Source organism: Podarcis cretensis, assembly GCF_951804945.1.
Source record: "Podarcis cretensis genome assembly, chromosome: 4".
NCBI classification, from domain to species: Eukaryota; Metazoa; Chordata; class Lepidosauria; order Squamata; family Lacertidae; genus Podarcis; species Podarcis cretensis.
Genome location: NC_137173.1, coordinates 41,186,797 through 41,211,371, shown reverse-complemented (window position 1 = coordinate 41,211,371; position 24,575 = coordinate 41,186,797). Strand labels below are relative to the sequence as shown.

Here is a 24,575-nt window from a genome sequence, read left to right as displayed (position 1 = left end):
CTAATTCCACATCTTAAGTTACATCAGTGACAACCTTTCCAGGCCCCACTTGACATCTTTTTATTAAGAATATGAATCCCAAGCCCTCCAGAGTAGGGGAAATGCTTTTTCATTATTTCTCTCAGCAATAAATGTGGGCACTTCTCTCTGTCTGCAGTTAAATTGGGAAGTTCAGAAAGAAATCTATTTGCCCCTCAGCTACTGTGAGGTTGCAGAATGTGTCAAATTCAAAATGACAACAGTAGCTGCAGTGTTTCCACTTCCCCCTATGTTTCCCCTTTATTTCGTGCCCCCCCGCTGTTGCTTTGACTGTCTTACAGCAGCCGCAGCAGGAAGCAGAAATGAAAGCAAGAGCCACAAACGTGCACATAGGTTGGATTTCCCTCCTGGAGCAGCAGGAGGCGAAAATGATACGAATTATGTTGCCACTTCCTCTTAGGCAAAAGCATTAACATATGAATATGTAAAGTTATGTTTGTCCTTCCTATTAAAACAAATGGTATCTGCTGTCGTGTTCTGTAGTTTACAAACATATACTGCCAGGTGGGGTTATCAAAATATGCATAGATGGCCAAAGGCTGGATTCTGACTAGGAAATCCTACACTGCCTATCCAGGCTTCAAGAGGTGACACTAAATGTCTCCTTTCAGAGATATTATAAGCAAATGTTTATATGAGAGTTCTGTAATTGCCTAAGAAATCATTGCCAAAGCAAAGCATTCCCCCCTGTTAATGTCTCATAGGAGGCAAGTGGCTCAAACAAAAATCATGCTGAAAGTTTATTTTCCTAATTTGGATATATCCTTAAGAACAAAACCCCTTGCACTGTAAGCTTAGTTCTCTTTTCTTTATTGAATGTGCAGCTATTCACCATATCTTATAGTATATGGTATGGTTGGGTGGCTGGGGAGGCCCAGCCACATGGGCGGGGTATAAATAATAAATTATTATTATTATTATTATTATTATTATTATTATTATTAATGTCAGAAGTTTGCTAGTAATTTAAAAAATATATTTAGGAAGCTAACCATGCTGCCATCATTTTAATGATTTACCCCCAAAATGACATCTACTGCCAGCTGTAAATGCTAAAAACAAATTTAATAACAGCCAGTCATTTCTGAAATTCAGCTCCCACTGTCAAAGAGACTAGCTGCTGCTTAGTTTCAAAAGCTGATTACTTGGTCAGCAATGTGCAGATGATGTCACAGAAAAGCAGCAGCTGCTTATGCAGTTCTTCTCATAAGTATGCAATATCTATCAATCACAGTGTTAAACAGCTGTGCCAATCAGGGAATAAGGAATCTGTGTTCTTATTAGTTAAGTCTTGACAATACAGTGGACACTTGGATTGCGAACGTGATCCATGCGGGAAGCACGTTCGCAACCTGCAGTGTTCGCAACCCGCAGCGCCATGTCTGTGCACGCACGGGTCACGATTCAGCGCTTCTGTGCATGCGCAAAGCACGATTTAGCGCTTCTGCACATGTAGAAGCGCAGAAACCTGGAAGTAACCCTTTCCGGTACTTCCGGGTTTGGTGTGGTGCACAACCAGAAATTGCGCAACCCGAAGCATCTGTACTCTCTCACCTTTACTGTACTCTCTCACCTTTACTTTTATGTATATACATAGATGTACATCCAAAGTGTTCCCCTTGAGTTTTATTTGCCCCAATCCTTAGTCAAAAGTTATCTGTGTACACAAGAACATAAACTGTAATACATTATGAGGTGCACATATTAAAATACATGTTTAAATGATGTATTCAGCACAGTGCTCGGATTTTCTTGGTGGAAGCTTAAAACAACCAAAAATGTCAGAATAGACATAAAATCACACAACTTCTGGCACTTCTGGGACAAGATCACAGCCAAAGTTCTAACAGTTGACACCACTGCATAAGGCATCACTACTGTTACCCTAATGAGGTAAGTCTTCTAAAAGCCAGTCAGTTTGAATAACAAGTATCTGTAGCAGCTTTAATTATTGCTTCAGTTACCTATTGTATTGAAGCACAAAACTATGCGTGGGTGTATTTGATTCCCTTGAGCTGGCATTTTGAAAATAATAAGCAGATTCTGCCATAAAGCACCCGTTGTTAATATTAGTTACCTCTGAAAGCAACAGCTTTTTGGGTACTCTTACTTTTTACTAAAAGCCTCAGGTATCTCAGCTTTTAGGGGACGCAGGTGGCGCTGTGGGTTAAAGCCTCAGCGCCTAGGGCTTGCCGATCGAAAGGTCGGCGGTTCGAATCCCTGCGGCGGGGTGCGCTCCCGCTGCTCGGTCCCAGCGCCTGCCAACCTAGCAGTTCGAAAGCACCTCCGGGTGCAAGTAGATAAATAGGGACCGCTTACCAGCGGGAAGGTAAACGGCGTTTCCGTGTGCGGCTCTGGCTCTGGCTCTGGCTCTGGCCAGAGCAGCGATGTCACGCTGGCCACGTGACCCGGAAGTGTCTCCGGACAGCGCTGGCCCCTGGCCTCTTAAGTGAGATGGGCGCACAACCCCAGAGTCTGTCAAGACTGGCCCGTACGGGCAGGGGTACCTTTACCTTTACCTTTATCTCAGCTTTTAACTAAAAGCCTCTAAGGTGGTTAACAAGATATACAAAACAACCCTCCCCCATATATTACAATCATGCCATGTCCTTAAAAATACACTATAAACTCCTCTAATATCTAACATAGGGACTCGGGTGGTGCTGTGGTCTAAACCACAGAACCTAGGCCTTGCCAATCAGAAGGTTGGTGGTTCGAATCCCCGTGACGGGGTGAGCTCCCGTTGTTCAGTCCCTGCTCCTGCCAACCTAGCAGTTTGAAAGCACATCAAAGTGCAAGTAGATAAAGAGGTACCGCTCAAGCGGGAAGGTAAACAGCATTTCCGTGTGCTGCTCTGGTTCACCAGAAGCGGCTTAGTCATGCTGGCCACATGACCCGGAAGCTGTCTGCGGTTAAACGCCGGCTCTCTCAGCCTATAGAGCGAGATGAGCGCGCAACCCCAGAGTCGTTCGCGACTGGACTTAACTGTCAGGGGTCCTTTACCTTTACCTAATATCTACCATACTCCAGAATGGGAATAGGGGAAGCATTCCTTAATTTTAAAACTAGAAGACATGATTTCTGGAAGTGATGCATCTGGAAGTCATGGTGTCTCTCTGCCCCAGTGAGCCACACTTCCTGTCAGAATTAGTTGTATGCAGTTGTTCTTTGCTCTTGTTGTTTTTTACAAAGTGAAGCTGCAAGGGTTGCAAATTACAGTGGAAAACAGAGAGCTATTTCCTAAATTAAAACCTGCCATATTGCAAAAGCCTTAAGTTGAAGCTGAATAGTTACTCCAGGCCCTCTGCTACAATGGAGGGAGAGAAATATGTGACACCTTATTAATATTTATGTAATTCATAAAACAACCTTCACCCAAAGATCACAGAGTGGTTTACAACATAAAAACACAGAGTGTAAAAGACAATAACAAAAAACACAATACCCCCCAAGATACATTTATGTGAAATGATGGTTCAAGATCAAGTCTCAGGGTGCTTTTAGGTGGGCTGTTTATTCACACAAATTTTGGTTGTTATCCCACACTGTCTAGTGCAATTATCCCAACGCTGTTCTGTCCACAAAAAATCCGGCAGGAAAACTACCAAAAATTGTATTAAAAAGTGCAGGATAACAGCCACTAGCTGGTAATGTTGTATAACCTCTGCATGAACATATCAGGATGAATGCTCAATAAACAGCTGGTCTGGAAGCTCCCTGTGCTTCTTTAGTCTCTGCTAGCCTTTCCTGTGCTCAGGAAGGAGGGACTAAGTAAATGTTACTAGAACTGTTGTGAAACATTCCCACTTGATTTGCATAGCCCCATTTGTAGGGGGCAAAGAATGAAGAGGCATTTCATTGATGGCAGACATATTGGGGCAAACGTTTTAGGGGTGGGGTTATTGGTGGCAGCAGAAGCAACAACCCCACCTCTCCAACCATTGGCAGCTGCTGCTGGCCACCAATGTAACACTGCAATAAAGAATCATGCAGAAGAGACTTCTGGAGAAAACAATGGCTGTTAGAAGCCTGCTATGAGGAACACTGCTGCCACCACCAACCACCATGAAACACAGGCAGCAGCAGTTGAAGCAAGCAAAGCTTAACACCCTCAAATCTTCTCCTAAATTTGGCCAAAAGAGAAGGACAAGTGTTATAATAATTAGGGCCACTGAGATAACCAGGATAGTTAATTGGTCCCAGAATGCATGTGAGCAAATGACTTGGGTCTCAGGTTTCCAGACTGCATTGAGTAACAGACACAAAATCCCAGGTACAGAACACTACATTTAAAGGGCGTTTATTAGTTGTGTACATGCTATAAATCCTATAATGCCAAGCAGGAAGACTAGATTTCTTCTTTCTTTCTTTTTTGGGTGGGTTACTAAATTTTATGGGCTTGTTCTCAAAGCTGAAATAATATCATGATTGAAAACTACCACTTAATTTGACTGGCTAATATTTCAAAATCACAGCTATTATGTATGATTATATTTATAATCATACAGGGTTGAAACTTGCAATGCCATGAGCCGAAAGATTTAAAGAAAAAGGTATAATAGTCTTTTAAGAAACTCAGACATACAGCTAATACAGTGAGCAACAGTATATAAATTGCTGTGATATAACCCCACTGAGACAGAAGACTTTTTGTCCTCAGACCATATTAACCTTGGTCTTTCGGGAGGACACTTTGGCCTTCCTTACTTCTTGACAATTGCTGGCATCCCTGAAGTGCCAGACACATAATTTATGAACTGAGAAGGACTTTAATTAAAGTAATAGGCATGTTAACCTTTGAAAATCAATTCAAAGAGGAGTTAAGTGGATTAAGTTTATTTTTTTATCTTAAAGGTTTCCAAGCAACTTGTCCTCTGCTTTGTCATGGAGAATTATGCAGTGGAAGACATTCTGTTATTTTTATATGCATTATATATGTTCATGCAGTATGAATATGTTCCAGAACTGATATAACATTGCTTTCCAATTGCTGAAATAAAGTATGTAATCTTTAATATGTAACTAAGCAGGCAACTTCTTCCTTTTGTATTTTATAGTGAGTAAACAAAAAACAGTTCCTGGAAGTATAACCCAGTCTCTAGATTCCCCCCTGTTTCCCCTTCCTTGCGAAGAATCCTAGATATGAAGGGAAATTTCCTTTGGCCTGCATTTTAAAGCAAACGGACCTAATTTGCATTTTCCAGACTTATATGTGAATTGGAATGCAATTAGCAACTGCACTACACACTTCTCTGAATTTTTCAGTATAGTTTCAGTTTAAAATGTGCACAAAAATGATATATTATGTGGACAAGGTTTACAAAAATGCATAGAAAATCACACAAAAATTCATACTTTAGGAGGGAAATGTAAATAATAGAGAAAAAAGCATACATAGTAGATAAACTGGGGATATATCTATATATCTATATCTATATCTATATCTATATCTATATCTATATATATCATATTTTTTCCTACACATAAGGGATATATGGAATGCATGGAAACCTGACATAGAATAGAAATAGCTGATCTCACAGAGCTACAATTCTCAGGGAGGTTTAACATTCAAACCTCTTCCCAGGTAACTTTGGGAATTATACCTTTGGGAGAAGATTTGATGTGTACTAACAACTCTTAGCGGGACGCAGGTGGCGCTGTGGGTTAAAGCCTCAGTGCCTAGGGCTTGCCGATCGAAAGGTCAGCGGTTCGAATCCCTGCGGCGGGGTGCGCTCCCGCTGCTCGGTCCCAGCGCCTGCCAACCTAGCAGTTCGAAAGCACCTCCGGGTGCAAGTAGATAAATAGGGACCGCTTACCAGCGGGAAGGTAAACGGCGTTTCCGTGTGCGGCTCTGGCTCTGGCTCTGGCTCTGGCCAGAGCAGCGATGTCACGCTGGCCACGTGACCCGGAAGTGTCTCCGGACAGCGCTGGCCCCTGGCCTCTTAAGTGAGATGGGCGCACAACCCTAGAGTCTGTCAAGACTGGCCCGTACGGGCAGGGGTACCTTTACCTTTACCTTTAACAACTCTTAGCACCATTAATAAACTACAGTTCCCAGGATTCTTTGAGATGGGGGAAGCTAGGTATGACACTGCTTTAAATGTGTAAGTGCAGATGGGGCCCTAGTCTTACAGTTCTGTAAATGCAGGCCATTTTCAAATAATACTATACAAAAGACATAAGTCAATCTTCTGCAAGAAAATAGTTGCAAAATACTGAGAAAATAAAAGTAAATTAATTAAGTTCCTATCTGTATCAATGTATGTGGAACACAGAAGAGGGTTAGGGCAGCAGTCAGGGAGAAAAACTTGATGACACAAAGGAAATGCACAGGTTAAGGAACAACTACCAGAATCTGACTGAACAGAAATTAAGATGGACATATTACTATAACAAGTCAGCTAAAGAAACACTATCTGACACTTCCTTTTTATTTCTACTGAAAACTTGCCCACAGCCCATATTTCTGTTAGCAAGTTCTCAAATCTGTTGTGTCACTTTTGTGTCCACTGTAATAGAATGTCTTGTCAGGGTAGTCTGAAAACTCCTATATATCGATATTCAGTACTCACTAACCATCTTGATTAAATCAAGACAGAAGATAAGAAGACAGAAGTTGCCCTACTTCTTCTTTTTTTTAAAAAAAACATTTTCACTTCATTAAAGTTGTATTCTTTAGCATAACTAAAATAACCTATAAAGAACATCAGTCTTCTGGAATAGCAGTGCTTATAGTCTGATACTGTGACACACAAAATGGTTATGAAATATTTATTAGGATATAAGCCATTCCAGCTCATAGGAAAGAGCAGATCTATCCTCACCCATTTCTTGCTTTAGCAAGCTATCTCTCTTTACAAATGCTTAGTCTTCAAGAAAAATACTACTTTTTTAAAGGAGCACCCAGCGACGGAGCAGAACATCCTAGTAACACAAGATCCAACTGCCATTGCTCAGCACCTCACCTGAGGTTCAGCTGTTACATCTGTCACCCCCCATATTTTACATTATTGATTTGTGTGAGCCACCTAGGAGATCCTTCTAGATTGAATAGAATGGATAGAAATCAAATAAACAAATCATAACAAACTTACAGATTAGTACTATTATCATCATCATCATTCTATATACATAGTTCTTTATAAGAAATATAATAAAACTAAATTAGAAAATACTACCAGCATAACTACTCCTGTCTTATACACATCATTTACTGAACAACAGAGAACAATAATTATTGCATTCATGTAGGTTAAAATAGACAGCATTTTTTCACTTTATAATACTCTAATATTTGTGCTGGATTTTTATTTCTTGCATTTTCTAGGGGAAATGGGTTTATTGGAAGAAAGAGAAGTCACTACTAACTGTCAACGCTTATGCCGTAAACTAAAATGGTAAAAATGGGGTGCATGAAAAGTAAGGATCCCATATTTCTCAATTTCTTAACAATGTTGCTGGTTGTCACAATGGTTTCAAATAAACTTAAAGTGAATCAATGTTGCAGGATTGTAGCATCAAAGAGGTAGACGGAGACAGTATCTTAATCAGAGTTTGTCGCCTTTACAGATTTAACACTCTAGAAATACCATAATATTTTTGTTAAGATGTGTGGAAACTGGTGAACCTTTGGATAAGGAACTTTTAGATGAACAAAATGGGGAGGAAGCAGTTAACTGTACTCTAATAAGCAAATGAAAATTCAGTGCTAAGCTTCTGTTTTATCTGAGCCAGGATAACAGAGCCATCATTTTAAACCAATGCTGTTTTAGATGACCATTTTTAAATGATTAATTTATATGTTTTATACTTCACAGGAATTCAACAAGGAGGAGAGAAAGTCATCTTAGGGTGGGCTTACTTGTCATTCAAACTAGTGCCCTAAAAGTTCCTGCAACAAGGAGTTAAAACAGATGCTATGCAACTGGACCCCATAAGCCCCACAAAGGGAGGAAAATGTTTTCACTGTGTAATTAGTTTTTTGTTTTGCTTGTCATCGCACATATATTTGAAACATTAATGGAGGGATCAGTAAAAAAGCATTTGTTTTATGGTGGGGAAGATAAATAATGTTTACAAAGGAAAATTTAAAACATGGTGACTTGAACATTTTTTTTCTTCCCTACTTGCAGTTTCGTAGAAGATGCAAATCTGTCTTGCATATTGCTTCCCAGCTGTCACTCTCTGCTTGGCATGAAAATTAAAACTATGATGACACACACTGCTTATTATGCTAAAAACTGAAAACAAAAGCTTAAGTGGGAATACAGCAAAACTCCTTAGATTGAAAAATTAATAATAAATGCTGGAAACATATAGACCAGGAAGAATATAATTGCTGTTTCATACTGACTGTCAAGCACATGACACATAAATCCATTGATTCATATATACAGCTCTTTTAAATATAATTCAAGTTTACGGCTTATCAACAACTGCATTTCTTGAATATAAATTAATAGGTCATATTTTAAAATATTTGAGGTTTTTTTGCAGGGGGAAGATGCAAGTTTAGAATATGGTTATATTATAGCACAGGGCAGAGGGTCCCACAGCCAAAGAAAGAATGTGTGTCCATTATTTGGAGAACATTTCTGTATTTGATACCAGAGGAGGACACTATGATACAATAAAACAGGCAAGGTGCTATTTACATAGGGCAGTCATAGAATATTGTAAAATCACAGCAAGTCAATAAATAGGTCAATGAACAATTTTGGACTAATACTGATATATACCTGAACTTTAATGACAGCCCAGAAGCTGAAACCTAGCCCAGTTATATATGGGCAGCCAATGCAAGCTTTTGAGCACCAGTTATGTGCTGGCAATAGTATGTCTCCATCAACAATTTAGCTGCAGCGTTTTACACTGGTGGGAGACTACATAACCCCACATAGAACATAATGAAATAATCAAGTTTTGCATTTACCAATGCATGAATCACTATGGCCAGACCATCCCTCTCCAAGAACAGTCATAGTTTATGTATCAGCCATAGTTGGTAAAAGGCACTCCTAGCCACTGAAGCCACATGAGCTTCCAATGCCAATGAACACTCCAAAATTCATAACTTGCTCTTTCAGAAGGAGTGCAATCCCATCCAGAACAGGCCACTGGCCAGTCTCTGGACACAGAACTCACAAACCCACAGTGCCTCTGTCTTCCCAGGGTTCAAACTCAGTTTATTGGCCCTCATTCAGTCCAATACTGCACCTAGACAACAATCCAGCTCGAGCACAGCCTCTTCTGACTTGGATGTTATGGAGAAGTAGAGTTGTGTGTCATCAGCGTATTGATGACATTTTGCCCCCAAACTCTGAATGACCACACCCAGTGGCTTCATATATATGTTAAACAGCATTGGGGACAAGACTGTACCTTGTGGTGCACCACAGTGTGGAGTCAAAATACAGTTTCCCAATGCTAGTCTGTGGATACAACTCTGCAGGTGGGATTGGAACCACTATAAAACTGTGTTCCACAGAGCTGGTTGAAGAGGATACCATGGTCAATGGTGTGACAAACCTCAAAGAGGATAAAAAAGAGAAAAGAGAGAGAAATAAACACAAAGAGATCAAGGAGCAGAAGCAGAATTGCATTCCTCATCCTGCTTTTGATACAAGTCGTTCATCAGGGTGACCAAGGCTGTTTCAGTTCCAAAACTGTGCTTGAAAGTACTGTGCAAATTGGTATTTGGTAAGCAGAATTATGTAACTTAACAAGCATTCAGTCTGCTTCAGAGCAAGGCTTCTGTCACTAGGACTCTAGTCATCTCCCAGCCTGCTTCACAATACAATATGACATATGTGCCAATTTAATTTGAGTGGTTTTAAGCCTAGGACTTGCTAATCAGAAGGTTGGAGGTTCGAATCCCCGTGACGGTCCCTGCTCCTGCCAACCTAGCAGTTCGAAAGCACATCAAAGTGCAAGTAGATAAATAGGTACTGCTCTGGCGGGAAGGTAAATGGTGTTTCCGTGTGCTGCTCTGGTTTGCCAGAAGCGGCTTAGTCATGCTGGCCATATGACCCGGAAGCTGTACGCTGGCTCCCTTGGCCAATAAAGCGAGATGAGTGCTGCAACCCCAGAGTCGGTCACGACTGGACCTAATGGTCAGGGGTCCCTTTACCTTTACATTATATGTCCTTTCACTCCTCTTTGGGAGGGGAAGGGGTCTTCTCTGTACTATTGCCACAAATATTGTTCCAAACACAGTCTGTTGCCTACTTCTCTATGTTTCACATTGTGGGCATAATTTACATTCCATTGAAGTCAATGGCAAAAACCCAATGCTTTTAATGGAGACAGATACCACACAGTCTTGCCATCTGTTATCTATGGGCAAGTTTCATTGATTTCATTATGACTTATATATAGCTTATGAAAAAGTAAAATTATAGCCTAGCAGAACTCAGTGGCCACTACAAAGTACCCATGGAGCTCCTGCATGAACAAGCTTCCTCATTCACATTGAAATAAAATAAAATAAAATAAAATAATCTTACCTGCAAATGTAAGTGCTTGAAGTAAATGAGGTACTGTACTCCTTTGACACATAGGAATTCTCATGTATACATGCAAGGCTTGTGCTTGATTTATGTTTTCTGTTTAAAAACACTACATTTTTCATTTGTTTGCAACAAGCCCCACTGTATTCAAGGCAACTCACTTCCAGGAATGTGTTCCTAACAGTTTGGCCTTAATATATAACTTTTCCTTACAAAGAGTCAGACAAACATAGGATGAAAACATTTTTTTTTTAAATGTCCTTACATATTCAGTAATGAACAGCATGGTAGAGTGTGTGGCATTTACCTAACTTCTCAACAGCTGAGTCACTACTGCTTACTGCAGTGGCGGACTGCAGGATCTCAAATTACAGCAGCACCCTGTGCAACACTAACATTCAGGGGCTCCTGCCTCTCTCCCTTCTACAGCACTGCTTTGGTGCCCTCTGCACCATGGTGCCCAGTGCAGCAAATCTGGCACTCCTGCTATATATTTACACTACATGGAGCTCTCCACCACCTTGTCTCTCTGTCCTGGTAAGCAGCATTAGCTCAGGTATCAGGAAGTCAATTAAGTATTGTTACCCCACTACTGTACACATTATAAAAATTGTTTTTGGTTTATATTCATTTCTAGAAGATGATCCAAACATCCAAGGTTAAAAAATAACACATTACATAAATGCCATATAGTCCTTCTGTATTTGACTGGGCCAAAGTGCTCTTGAAGCTGGCCCAGCAATCTGGGAAGTAGGTAAATCTTCTCATGCTTTCAGTACACCTTCAGCTCTGATTAGCTTGAGTTACTGCAAGTTACTGTGGACGTATCTGGTAGATAGCAAAGCTGTTCATGACACCACTTTGCTAGTATCTGAATACAGCAGGGGTTCCTTCTTCAGTTAATACTGTGTAAAAGGGGAAGGGGGAGAAGCTTGTAGTAATCTGATCTCTTCAAAGACTGAGAAAAGAACCATAACTGTGAGGTCATACCCTGGCTATAAAGTAGTCTTCTGCCTGACTTGCTCATAACAATTTGGATTTTGCTGCTAAATTGATCTTAATGTAATCTAATTTATTTTAATCCTGACAGCTGGGGGGGAAGAAGAGACAACCTGCATTTCAGATAGTTAACTTAATGCAAGAGATTTGTGAACACAAAACTCTAGCCAACTATTGTGACATTATTATTTTTTTGAATTTGAATATATAAAGAACCTATTACAGGATAGCAAAGCTGCCAAAATAGGTAATATTTTCATTTACTAATGGATATGAATTAGCTCTAACTGGAAAAGTGTTTTATTATTATTATTTTCAGAAAGCTATTCTGCAAGGAGTATGATGCAAAAAATATTGCCATAGATATATCACAGTTATACACCATTCAGAGCCCTGGTCCTTGCCCTCATTAGCATTCTTGTGATGTGCATACGAATCTGGTAACACAGCTGGGAGCAGGTGGCATAGGAACAGACTCAAAATGAGTTGAAAGATTCATTAAGCTATGGACTAAGTAATTGAAAGCCATAGCATTAGGCTTGGTTGGGTTAGAAAAAGAATACTTCAAATACTGTCATGGGCAGGCCAGTCCTCAAAGTGCTACATTAAAATAAGTCCCACAGATATAAGTCTTCTGAGTAATTACTATAGGATGAAAACAATATGCACTTCAGAAAATGGGCATGGAGGAGAATAATTTACACTTCAAAAGTCCAAGAACAAATTAAGCTGCATATATAGTATGTTGGATTTATTGTGACACTGTGAGTTGCAAAATCATGTTTGGTATTGGCTATGTTTAAAGGGCTTGGATTTTCCACAGTTACATAGAAAACAGGAAAGAACTCTCTCTCTCTCTCTCAACCTGCTCTGCAAATTAACCAGCAGGTACCTAAATGCAAATGGTTGGATTTCGTTTACCTGTAAAGTTGTTTCACACACTATGGCACCTGAAACAGGTGTGGCAGTGAGTAGCTTTGTAGTCACTTAGGAAATGAAAATCCCTGGGAAGCTTGACATGTGAGTGCATGCCGGTTGCCATCTGGGAGCTGAGTAGGAATTTTGCTCATGAGTGATAGGTTTCATTAATTATGAACCCCAAAATTTTGGATCCTCTCCAAACCAGTGCCAAAGTTTTGTAGTCTTGTGGGGTTTTGTAGCATGAACCCCATTTTTTGTGATCCCCTCCCTAAACTGAGTAATCCATACTCTACTTGGTGAATCATAGGTTTTACTCAGAAATCCATCCTTGTCCAATTCACTCCAAACTGGTCCCAAGGGTTTGCAGTCATTTTGTAGGGTTCCTGCTACAAAACCAGGGTTCCTGTTTAACAGAACTCAAAATCCAGCATTGTCTGATTCAGGAAATATTCTGAGTTCATCATACCTCTTTAAAGATGAGCATATTTAAATCTAGCTACCTTTAAAATCTGAATAATTCCTTTATGGTTGGCATCCAGATAATGGTGGGAGACAGGACACAGACAAAAGATGGCCATTGTTAGCCATTGTACAACAGGAGCATGTTCTTTCAGCTCTTAATTTTCAATATGGGCAAGGAAAGAATTGGGCAGGAAAGAAAATCACAGAACTATTGAAATTGCAGAACTGGCTCATTTCAAAGTTCCCTTACTTCCCTATAAGAATGCTTTGGCTAAAATATATTATAAAGAACCCAATATTTCAGTCAGTTTAGCTCCTGACTCCCATGAGGACGCAACAAAATGACTACAAAACTTTGGCACCAGTTTGGCGTGAACCAGACAGTGTTGGATTTCTGGGTGATACCAATGATTCCAGTTTGAGTATCCATTACTCAGTTTGGATTGCCTTACAAAACACACGATTCACACTACAAAACCCTACAAAATGACTATAAAACTTTGTCACTGTTTGGAGGTGGTCTAAATTTTGGGGTTCGTAGTTAATGAAGCTGTTGATGGGCTTCATTACACAGTCATTACATAGGTTAATTGGCCACATTGGCAGGTAGGTGCAGGATGTTATGCAGTAGTTAAGGTTGGGTGAGCACCCTTAGACACCTTTAAAGGTTAAAAGAGTTGTCCTGAAAATTTTCTTCAGGGCTGTGGGACTTGTTGGTATGGTTAAAGAGCACCTTTGGGTCAACCTGTATGTAACACCTGTTGAGAGTTATGGAGTCCCAGGAGGAGGTTGACCAGGAAAGCCATTCATCTGAAAATGTGGGTCTTAAGTAAATGGGAAGAGGAAAATCTACCCCTCACGTTTGGCAGGGTTGGGTCACTCAAAAGTTGGTTATTAGTTAGATCCCACACCTTGTTTCCCCTATTCAGATCGTAAATGTGGCCCAGTTCACTCAGTCTTTGGTTCCTGTCCCTTTATTTCCCTCTTTGGTCACAATCAGAAATGCCATGTTGTTTAATGGTCACTTTAATTTCATTTGCATGTATGGTAAGCTGGATGCATAAGGCAGCTGGCATGCAAAAAAACTGGTTTGTTTTGCAAGCCAACACAAACCAATAAATAAACAGACTGGTGGTAAAATGTGTGCAATCTGATTCCTGGCTGTTTTGCAGTAAGGACTTGCCATTAGGTGTTCAAAATTAAAGTAGCTGAGCCCTTATTTGAATCCTTGGAACTGTGGTGCAAAATTTTTCAGGACAAAATATTTTTTCAAGCTGCTGATTATCAAGAGGCTTGGTTAAAATTAACTGGAAAATGAACTTTAATTATATCAAATGCCAATTTTAAAAGAAAGGCTGGACAACATTGTTGACTTCACAAGTGAAAATGGAAATTTGCTCTTCTGTGAATTTTCGCTGATCCGGATAAGAGAAAAGAAAGGAAAAATTGGACAGAACTGGGTCAGTAAACAATACCAAAACACTTTATACTATCACAATGGAGATTAAATGCCATTGTCGCATTGTGGTTAGAGTGTCAGACTAGGACCTTGGGAGATGACTGTTCAAATCTCCACTGAGCAATGAAGCTCATTGGGTGACCTTGGGCCAGTCACCGCCTCTCAGCCTAACCTACCTCACAGAGTTGTGGGAATTAAATGAGAAGTAAGGAGAACCATGTACAGTACATCACATTGCTCTCCTTGGAGATCTAAGGTAAATGAAATAAGTAAATAAATAAAATAAAATGCTACAAAAGTTATGGTCTCTTTTACCTTAGTTTATGCAGATTGTCCTGAAATACTGTGTTTCCCTATGCAAAGCAGATATGAGATTTTCATAATGCATTAAAGGTTTAATTAAAGTAATGTTTTCTGATTACAAAATTGAGAATTATTCTTGTGTTTAGTATAATTCCCCAAATGATACAGTGGTGTGAAATTACACCCTGCAGTTTATAATAAATGCAATATGGCATTCAGTCTTGATTGAAAGCAAGAGATATGTGATATAATTATTTTCGTTCTCTTTTTTTGCAATATGGAATGCTTAAAAACATTATCACAAATATTTCCTCCATGGGACTTTTAAAGATAACATTAAAAGTGATCAAATGTTATGGTTGGCAAAGCATGATGGGTAGGTTCTCAATCTGCTTGCTGAAAATAGATCTCCCAACTGTGATTAACAATGAGTGTGCTTATACTGAATTAATGAATATACATGTTGACTTTCAGCTTCAATTCACTGGAATAATTACTTCACATTAACATATCAACAAGCCAGGAGCCAACAGTCTAATGTTTCAGGTCACTGACTATGTATAACAAAGGGTTTTCTTTTGGTGGCTTATTTAAACAGCTTCGATGTACATTTTCTACTCTTCCCATCTTTCTAATTGCAAATACTATCCTTTAAAAAAGTTTATATATGCAATAAACGAACACTACAGGCATGATCCAGCAAAGTCTGACCACTTTTCTGTCCTATTGCTTCCTCTGAAGGAAAGTTAAGAATGCATCGACATTTGTCAACTCCCCTGAGATCACTGGGATTAAAATCTTCTTAATTTAAAAATGGATCGTGCCCAAAAAAGTATGCAAAAAACTGAGCCTGATGTAATGTTTTAAATGTAGTGGGAGCTGTCTGAATGAAGACTAAGCCAGAAGTTTCATTTTTGGTTTGAAAGGAGGGCTTCCGAGGGTTGTAGGGACTGTTGAGAAATCTTCCCTTTCCTCAAGTTCCCTCTGCTTCTTCTTTGCTGGGTGTTTGTGGCCCTGACAGTGATGGTGGCTGCATACACACTAACTTTTTTGTAGCACCAAAATGTAGTTTTTCTCAATCTGGAATTGTTCATGTCTGTCCTCAACATGCTGCTTTAAATCTAGATTGATTCTAGATTCTGCCATCCACAAGGATTGGGTGTGGTTACTTGACATGTGTTTGAAAAAGCTTCCCTTGATTAGGTTACCCACACTTCCCCCTTCATCCACATGTCCCAGGCAAATGAAGTGGTGATTGCCATCTTGGTATATGCCTAGCCACAGCATCACTGGGCAAGTGTTCGTACACACCCATTCTTGGGACCATCTACATCTGTTTTCAACTGGACACAGTGCAGGGTAACATAGAATCAATATGCAATGACCTTTTATTTTGGGAATGAATACAGTTTCTTCATAAGTGCTTTTCAGGTGGAAAAAATTGGCAATATATCTAGATTGTGTGGAAACCCCGCCCCCCCCATGACTTACAGGACTATTTGGCTTCAATCAAAGTCAAATATCATTGGCGATTGGAAATTATCATCAAATCAAATCAGAACAAAGTAAACTTTCTGGGCCAGGTGTGATTTGGGTTCCGGGCATCACATGTCCAATGTTTGCAGGGCGTGCTGAAAAGTCACTATAAGAGAGCACCTTTTTGTAGATGAAGTTGGGGAAATGATTTCATATCAGCCATAGTATGAATACAAATTCACTGCTTAAAAAAGAAATGCCTCAGAATCTTCCAAATGTGGATACAAAGCAGTTCCACCACACTTAACATGTTATATCTCCCTTCACTCTTCCTTAATTATTCTGTAAAATAATTAACATGAAAAAATACCCCACATCTTTCAATTAGAACCAGACATAGTTCAACTTGACACACACACACACACACACACACACACACACACACACACACACAGAGGCTACATGTTTTCTATCTGCTTATTTGTTATGATTCTTTATGATATGACTGGAAGCCATGGCTACTTGATCAATTAGAGCAGCAGATCCAGAAGTCTTCATTCAAACACGCTGTTTGAAGACTCAAAATGCCTAAAGTCATGCCCGTTTAGGCATATGTATTTAGTTTTGGTTTAAAAAAAATAAAAATGAAAAAGACTTTTAAAGCTGTAGGCTTTAAAAAAAGAAAAACCCAGTTACAGTAATTCCCAATTCCTTATTTTTAAAATGTCCCACAACTATGTGATAGGAAACACTGCAAGAAATCTAGACCACTGATTTCCTATACAGTACCTAAGAAAAAACATCAGGTGTTGAAACCTGAATTGTACCAGCTTGTCAGCTGAATCATTTAAACCAGCACAGCTGTTTTCTCACAGGAGTTTTCTCACTTTCAGGCTGAAGCGGGGTGGGCTGGAAGAACACTTTTTTTTAGCGCAGAAAAACAGGTATTTAAAAAAACAAGTATCTGGATTTTACAACAATAAGTCACATGGTAAGTCGCTCTCTCACACACATACAGTTGATGTATAAAGGTAAAGGTAAAGGTACCCCTGCCCATACGGGCCAGTCTTGACAGACTCTGGGGTTGTGCGCCCATCTCACTTAAGAGGCCAGGGATTTCCGGGTCACGTGGCCAGCGTGACATTGCTGCTCTGGCGAGCTAGAGCCACACATGGAAACGCCGTTTACCTTCCCGCTGGTAAGCGGTCCCTATTTATCTACTTGCACCCGGAGGTGCTTTCGAACTGCTAGGTTGGCAGGCGCTGGGACCGAGCAGCGGGAGCGCACCCCGCCGCAGGGATTCGAACCGCCGACCTTTCGATCGGCAAGTCCTAGGCGCTGAGGCTTTAACCCACAGCGCCACCTGCGTCCCTACAGTTGATGTATACTTTAATGTAAAAGCTGGTTACATATAATTTAATGTAAGAGTTACCTGATATTTCTATAGGTAATGATATTATTGCAGCTAACATATAGTGAATATGAAAATACTACCATTTTGAGCATAATAAAATTTAGGACCTTTAATGTAATTAACAATAAAATATTTGGGCAGCAACTGCATCATTTACAGAATTAATCACTTTCTTAGAATCGTAAGGGCTCTAGTATTTCTTATGCTGCTATGATATGAAATTATCCAATTCACACCTCTTGGACTAATGTGTGGATCTAAAATATGAATTTCACACTTCTAAATGCTGCAGTACAGTTTAAACTTATTGAGATATGTGTTGAAACACATATGAAACACCCAGATACATATATTTGGAAAGAATTTTGTTGTTGGAGACCCAGGATGCAAAAGATTTCCTGCACCCTCTCTACTTCACAGATGGGATAGTACTGCTGCACTCATATCCAGCTTGCAGGCTTCCTCTAGGCATCAGTTCAGCCACTACATTCTTCTGTCTTTGCTGGCATCTTTTGGGCACCATGTAAAGACTTACCTTTGGACTGAGATAATATTGTTTTGTTACTAGTGTGTTGCCTAAGCTCCGTGTGGCTCCTATGAGTTTTGTTGTTCTTTGTTTTGTGGTATAATGTATTTATACATTTGTATTTTTAAATGTGCTGTAAGTTGCTTGGATACCTTTGGGTAAATAGTGACTAATATATCTTAACAACAACAGCAGCAGCAGCAACAACAACAACAGTATATCTGTCCCTCTCAATAATAAAATTTTAGTCTGTTTCAAACTGCAAACTGTGTTTAATATCCCTGAACATGTTTATGGTTATTTTAATACACTCTCTATTATACATTATTTTTGTGGACGCAGGTGGCGCTGTGGGTTAAAGCATCAGCGCCTAGGACATGCCGATCGAAAGGTCGGCGGTTCGAATCCCTGCAGCGGGGTGCGCTCCCGCTGCTCGGTCCCAGCGCCTGCCAACCTAGCAGTTCGAAAGCACCTCCGGGTGCAAGTAGATAAATAGGGACCGCTTACCAGCGGGAAGGTAAACGGCGTTTCCGTGTGCGGCTCTGGCTCGCCAGAGCAGCGATGTCACGCTGGCCACGTGACCCGGAAGTGTCTCCGGACAGCGCTGGCCCCTGGCCTCTTAAGTGAGATGGGCGCACAACCCCAGAGTCTGTCAAGACTGGCCCGTACGGGCAGGGGTACCTTTACCTTTACCTTTACCTTTATTTTTGTGGAAAAGACTCTAGAGCAGCACTATTGATGGTAAAGTTGGATCATGGATTTATACACTTCCAGTATGCCCCCCCCCTTGTATTTGCCTCTGTTGTCCAACAACTCTTAACATCCCATTGCATTTTTTATTTATTACTGCCATATACAAAAATATTTTTAGAGGGATACAAGAAAATAAAGGCTTTGAAATAGTCTGCTTCTATGATTTTCTTTAAGACAGACAAAAAATGTCTGGGATTTGTAAGCATCAGTAAGAATATTACATTACAAGGCCTATTCACCTGTTTAATTAACAGCACCATAAATATTCATAGGTCATTTTCAGTTGTAATTATTCTCAGATGGTCAGAAAAGCCTGAGTGTCTCACTAGAGCCTTAACCCCCTTTTAACCCTTTTTCACTTGAATAGCTCTTTCCAGCAAAACATTAAACCAGCCATTCAGCACTGACAACTTATTAGGACTCTAAGAGGTTCTTTCATGAAAGTATTATGTCATCCATGGCAAACCAAGTTCTTGTAAATAAGGATGCATGCAGTATTAATAAATTATTTTAATTTATTACCTGCCCTTCACCAAAATTATGAAGATACGTAAGAAGAGTTGTGCTGGGATTCCACCAAAGCCCTATCTAGTTTCGTATACTGTTCCTACAGCGGCTAGCCAGATACAGTTGGAAGCCTGTAAATACTACATGAGCACAAAAACACTCTACCACTCGCATTTCTGAGCAACTAGTTTGGTGTGTGAAAATAGGGCCTGAAACTCGACTGGCAATTTGTGTGTGCATATAAAAAGTTCCAGGGGGGCTTTACCATTTGTCTGGAGCAGTGGTAGTTTCTTCCCATGACAGGAGAAGTCCTCTTGGCAGCAGTATTTTTTTCCATACACTTGATCCTCCTTTAAACAATGTTATATACTACACAACATGATATATTGTTTCATGGGGTACTGTGGAGGCCACCAAGGTTTCCAATGAGAGGAGCTTGCCTGCTGATGCTGTCACCAATGAGCCCTCCTCAATCATCATGAAATTTTGCCTTACCCCACATGTAAAATGCTGCACTGCTGTCCCCCAATTCATCACCTATGCCCAAGGAAACTCTGAACTTAAGTTTCTCAAATTGTAGTTCTCGCATGCAACTCAGCAATCCTCATGTGATTTGAACCTGAAGGAATTCATTTTTATTTTTATTTTAAAGAAGGAGAGTACAGTATGGATTTTGGAGGATGAGGGTGCAAGTGTATCTGCAATTTAAATAAAAAAATAAAAAAAATTCAACTAAGTAAACCTAAATTCTTTTGTTAGTTCACATGTTTTGGCTCCTTTGTACTTTTCTAAACAGGATGTGTTTAAGAATCTTTAAGCTTAATTTCAAAGAGCAATAAATCATAAGACTAGTACAAATGTAAATCAGTCACAGAAGCTGATTTGTAGCACAATAAAGAACAACTTTAAATTGGTTTTGTTAAATATTTGCTTTAAAGCTTCATGCATTATTTGCAAAACACCTGCAAAGATAACCTTCAAGCAATAGATGACATATAAAACAGGGTGCTATGAAACATGATGTTTAGGAGTAACACACTTCCATACCTAATGAATTTTAAGCACTGTGAAATGGAATGATAAAAAGTTCTGGGTAAGAACAACTAACAACATGCCTTTTGTTACAGAATACTTGTGCTGTTAAAAGAAAGAACTAGCAGATACGTATGGCTAAGAGGATGAAAAGTATAATAGTACTGAAGAATTTTTTGGTTTTTTTGGTGCAGTAATTGGACTGACTTACAGAGAGATAGTATAAGTAATGGAAAAATCTGGAGGCAACGAAACCCACCACACTCTAAATGTGCCATTTTATGTTTCAGCAACGTAAGATTAGACACAGTACTCTCAGACGTAGAATAAACACATTTATGTGTCCCATACATTTTACATTAATTTGGATAAGTGTTTACATTGCCTGTATACTTTAATAAGTAGACAACAATACTAAGATGCCAAATCTTAAAAATATTTCACTCATGACCACTCAAACAGTTGGTGCCACAAGTGAGTAAAAGCAGTACAGTGGTACCTCAGGTTACATACGCTTCAGGTTACAGACTCCACTAACCCAGAAATAGTAACTCAGGTTAAGAACTTTGCTTAAGGATGACAACAGAAATCGTGCTCCGGCAGCGCGTTAGCAGCAGGAGGCCCCATTAGCTAAAGTGGTGCTTCAGGTTAAGAACAGTTCTAGGTTAAGAATGGACCTCCGGAACAAATTAAGTACTTAACCCGAGGTACCATTGTATTGCAAAGCAGGGGTGTAGCGCAGTCCGCCAGCACCCGGGGTTGGGCATGAGCACGCCCCCAAAGTGGGGCTGAAGCATGCTAACCCAGCCCTCGCTGCCATCACCATCGGGCAGGGGCAGGCCGTGGAGGCTGAAGAACACCCTCTGTGCCCTGTTCCCACCTAGTGCATGCGCGCCCGCCCGTCAGTGGCAGGGGCTGGGTGAGTGCAGAGGGATAAAGCTGCTGCCATCCAGGATCTGTTGTTCTGCTATTGCTACAGCTGTACTTGAAATGGAAAGCCTGCTCACACAGAAGGCACACACCTTTTTTTTTTTGAGTGGTTGGTTGGCTGGATGGGCAGGAAAACCGCTTTGCTTCATTGCTTTCTCTTTCCACCCCCTGAGGCAAGAGGCTAAACTTTCCTCATGGTAGGGTCAGCCTTGTCCCCCAAACTGACTCAAAGGCTAAACAGGGACAAAATTTAAGGGGATAAATCTTCCAGGGCCTGGTACCAGAAAACAAAAACTCTTCCTAAACAGTGCATTAGGAGCTTTTGGAGTTAATGTTATCGATATGAAAAACAGAAACAGAAATACACAATTGGCAAATTAGTGTTTATTTTGCATTTCATTTGCCACTATCAAAAATCCATAACTGCATGTTTAATAGCTTCTACGTTTCTTAGCACGTTACTTAAATTAAATAATTCTTTTCACTTATTCTCTTGCTGAAAATGGAAAGAAATAGAAGCAGAACAAGAAAATGGATTGGAGGAATGAAAGTAAACTATTTAATATTTCAGATTCTCGATGTGTAGCCGCAGTGTAGCAGGCTAATGTGTAAGCACTCAGCCTGTGTGCAAATCTTGCTTATGGTGACAAGGAAAGCAAAATGCATTAGGCTATCTAACCCTGATCCCTGGGGGACATTTGTCCACATCAGAAAGCTACTGCACAATTCAAGATGATTGCTTGTATTTTGCTTAAGAGAGGCTCGGGGCTGGAAGCAGAGGGTTGTTTCAGGACATGGGTTAGGTGGATCAACTCAGGATATGAGCAAATACTGAATATTCTAAATAACATAGCCAAACAGATAGCATACCATGTAGCTAATGGAAAGGGCCAAAAATATAAGCTACCATGAAAAATAGAAAGTGCACAAATCTTTAGCTTTACGATTGCAATGATATTAGGACTGGAAGAAACAGGATATATCTGTCCACTACAATATAGAGTTTAGTATGGTGAATTTCCAGTCCTACTACCCTTACTGCTCCAATCGCTCATTTTTAAAGGTTTGGGTGTGTTCACACTGTCATTGTCTAGGATAAACTTCTCAACTAATTGAGAAGTCTGGTGGTTGTCAGGCAACAACAGTCTTTCCTCCCTCTACCTGGCAAAAAGCTGCTAAAGAATGAAAGGAATGAAAGAAACATGTCCCCGCCACATGTCCCCTGCACATTCTCAAAATCAGATCTGGACAGCTGGGGGGCACTTTGAAACAGATCGTGGGGGAGAATAAATGAATGAATGTGAGGAGAGGAAATGAAAACCCCACTGTGGCAGCAGAACCCTTCTGGAGCAGAACGGGATGCAACCCAAAGTTACTGATCAAAGTTATGCTGGCTCAAGTGAGCTTACTAAAATGAACCCCCTTCCCAAGGATCAAAACAGATGTAGAGCAATATGTGACATTTTAGGACTCTATTATCATATCAAACTGTCTAAATACATCACAAAGCTTCACTCTTGGCAAGCAAATTTTCCATATACTGTTGCTAAAGAACAGTCAAGAAAGCAGGCTGAAACAAACCACACAGTACATTCTCCCAGATCTGTTTCCAGAATTACTCATATTTCAGGCTTTGAACTACTCACTGTAACCTATAATAAATGAACAACAAATATATGAAAAACACTTTCTCTGACATTATCAGTCATAGCACAGATGAATGAACAGAAACAGACTCAATGCAGTTGCTTCTTACATTGTCAGTGACTCAGAAACCCAGGCAAGCATGAGAAAATCTCCCCAGAGTAGGCAAGACGAGTATGTTTATTGCTACTTCAGAGTAGTGTGTTTCTCTCTCTTAGTTTCTTTGCTTATATCTGATTTTTGCCAAGACTGCTAACGTAACAGAGGGCCAGTTTACATTCAGTAGAGTGTGTTTTTTTGAAACTAGGCTATAGGTTCAAATGCTCCCCAGTTTAAAATTTCCTTCTGTTAACAGTATGAATAAATTGCTTAAGTCTGAGAAACATATTAAACATATGTTCCTCTAAAAACTAGAAGGTACTGGCAGATCGCTGCAGCCTTCACTCCATAGCAATGGAGGTTTTGCTGACACCTTCATTATACACCTTTAGGTGCCAGGCAAAAATGTTCCTCTTCAACCAGGCCTTTGACTTATTAACATCCTATACCCTTTGAAATGTTTTTGTGGGAGGGGTGGGCGTTATTGATTTGTGTTTTTGCTGCTGCTGTTGTTTTTATTTTTATTATTTTTTATCATGTGAACAGCCCTGAGATCTGCAGATGGAAGGGCAGTATATAAATAAAATGAATAATGATAATGATGATGATGATGATAATAATAATAATAATAATAATAATAATAATAATAATAATAGGGCAAATAGTGGTACAGCAACCATATAATACTGTTGTATGCACACTATGGCACAGCATTATAAAGCTTCCAAAAAAAGTGCTGAGTAGTAATGCAGTTGTGTTGAAATGCAAGCTATGCATTTGGTGTAGTTATTTCTGACTGAAGTGCCAAATACGATGCACAAATTTTCAAACAGTCACACAATCACATTTGATGCCTGTAAATTACTCTGCACGAAGCAGCCCATCTTGTGCTTGGTGACCCAGTTACACCTGACTGCGCAGGTCCAACCACTGTCCTTGACAATTCATAGGAATGTGGCAGGAACTGAAAAATATGCTGCTGCATTCACACACATCAGTACTTGGAAGAAGTAGCAATACCAATGGACATGTCGGGATAGATATTACTTCCTTCACATGGATGTGTCACTGAGGCCATTCCACTGTACGCCTGGAGCTATGAAACAATTTGCCAACATCTGATTAATGTAGATCTGCAGGAAAATTCCATTTCTACTGGCCTTCCTCCCACATTTTTCTACTGAGGAGTCTTCAGTAGCTTCAAATCCAAGGGAGGGTGCTATAATTAGAAGGGTGCTATTTTCACCTCAGTTGTGGCATTAGGCTGGACAGAGAAGTCTAAACCTCCCCATCTATTCCACCTGCTGTAATGGAGATGAAAGCAATACCCCCACGGATCCTCTGAAAGGGAGCTGGCTGGCTGGCTGCATGTGAGTGTATATTTACATGAGTGTAGAGAGTGCGTGAGAGTGAGAGATAAAGATACACCTACCCTTTGGGTCCCTTTCACTACTGGGATCTAGGTGGTAGAAGCTTGACAATGAGGAGATGTTGCCATCA

The 24,575-nt window shown here is 40.1% G+C and overlaps 1 protein-coding gene and 1 long non-coding RNA gene across 4 annotated transcripts in view; one reads left to right on the top strand and one right to left on the bottom strand.

Moving 5' to 3' along the window:
- The window catches only part of EPHA6 (EPH receptor A6), a 347,761-nt gene that overhangs the window by 209,308 nt on the left and 113,878 nt on the right, over positions 1 to 24,575 (bottom strand). The gene's annotated exons all lie outside the window — the stretch shown is intronic.
- LOC307215551 lies at positions 1,783 to 8,340 on the top strand. Its single transcript, XR_013838571.1, has 4 exons — positions 1,783 to 1,932; positions 7,370 to 7,461; positions 7,860 to 8,011; positions 8,175 to 8,340. It is a non-coding gene; the product is annotated as an uncharacterized lncRNA (long non-coding RNA).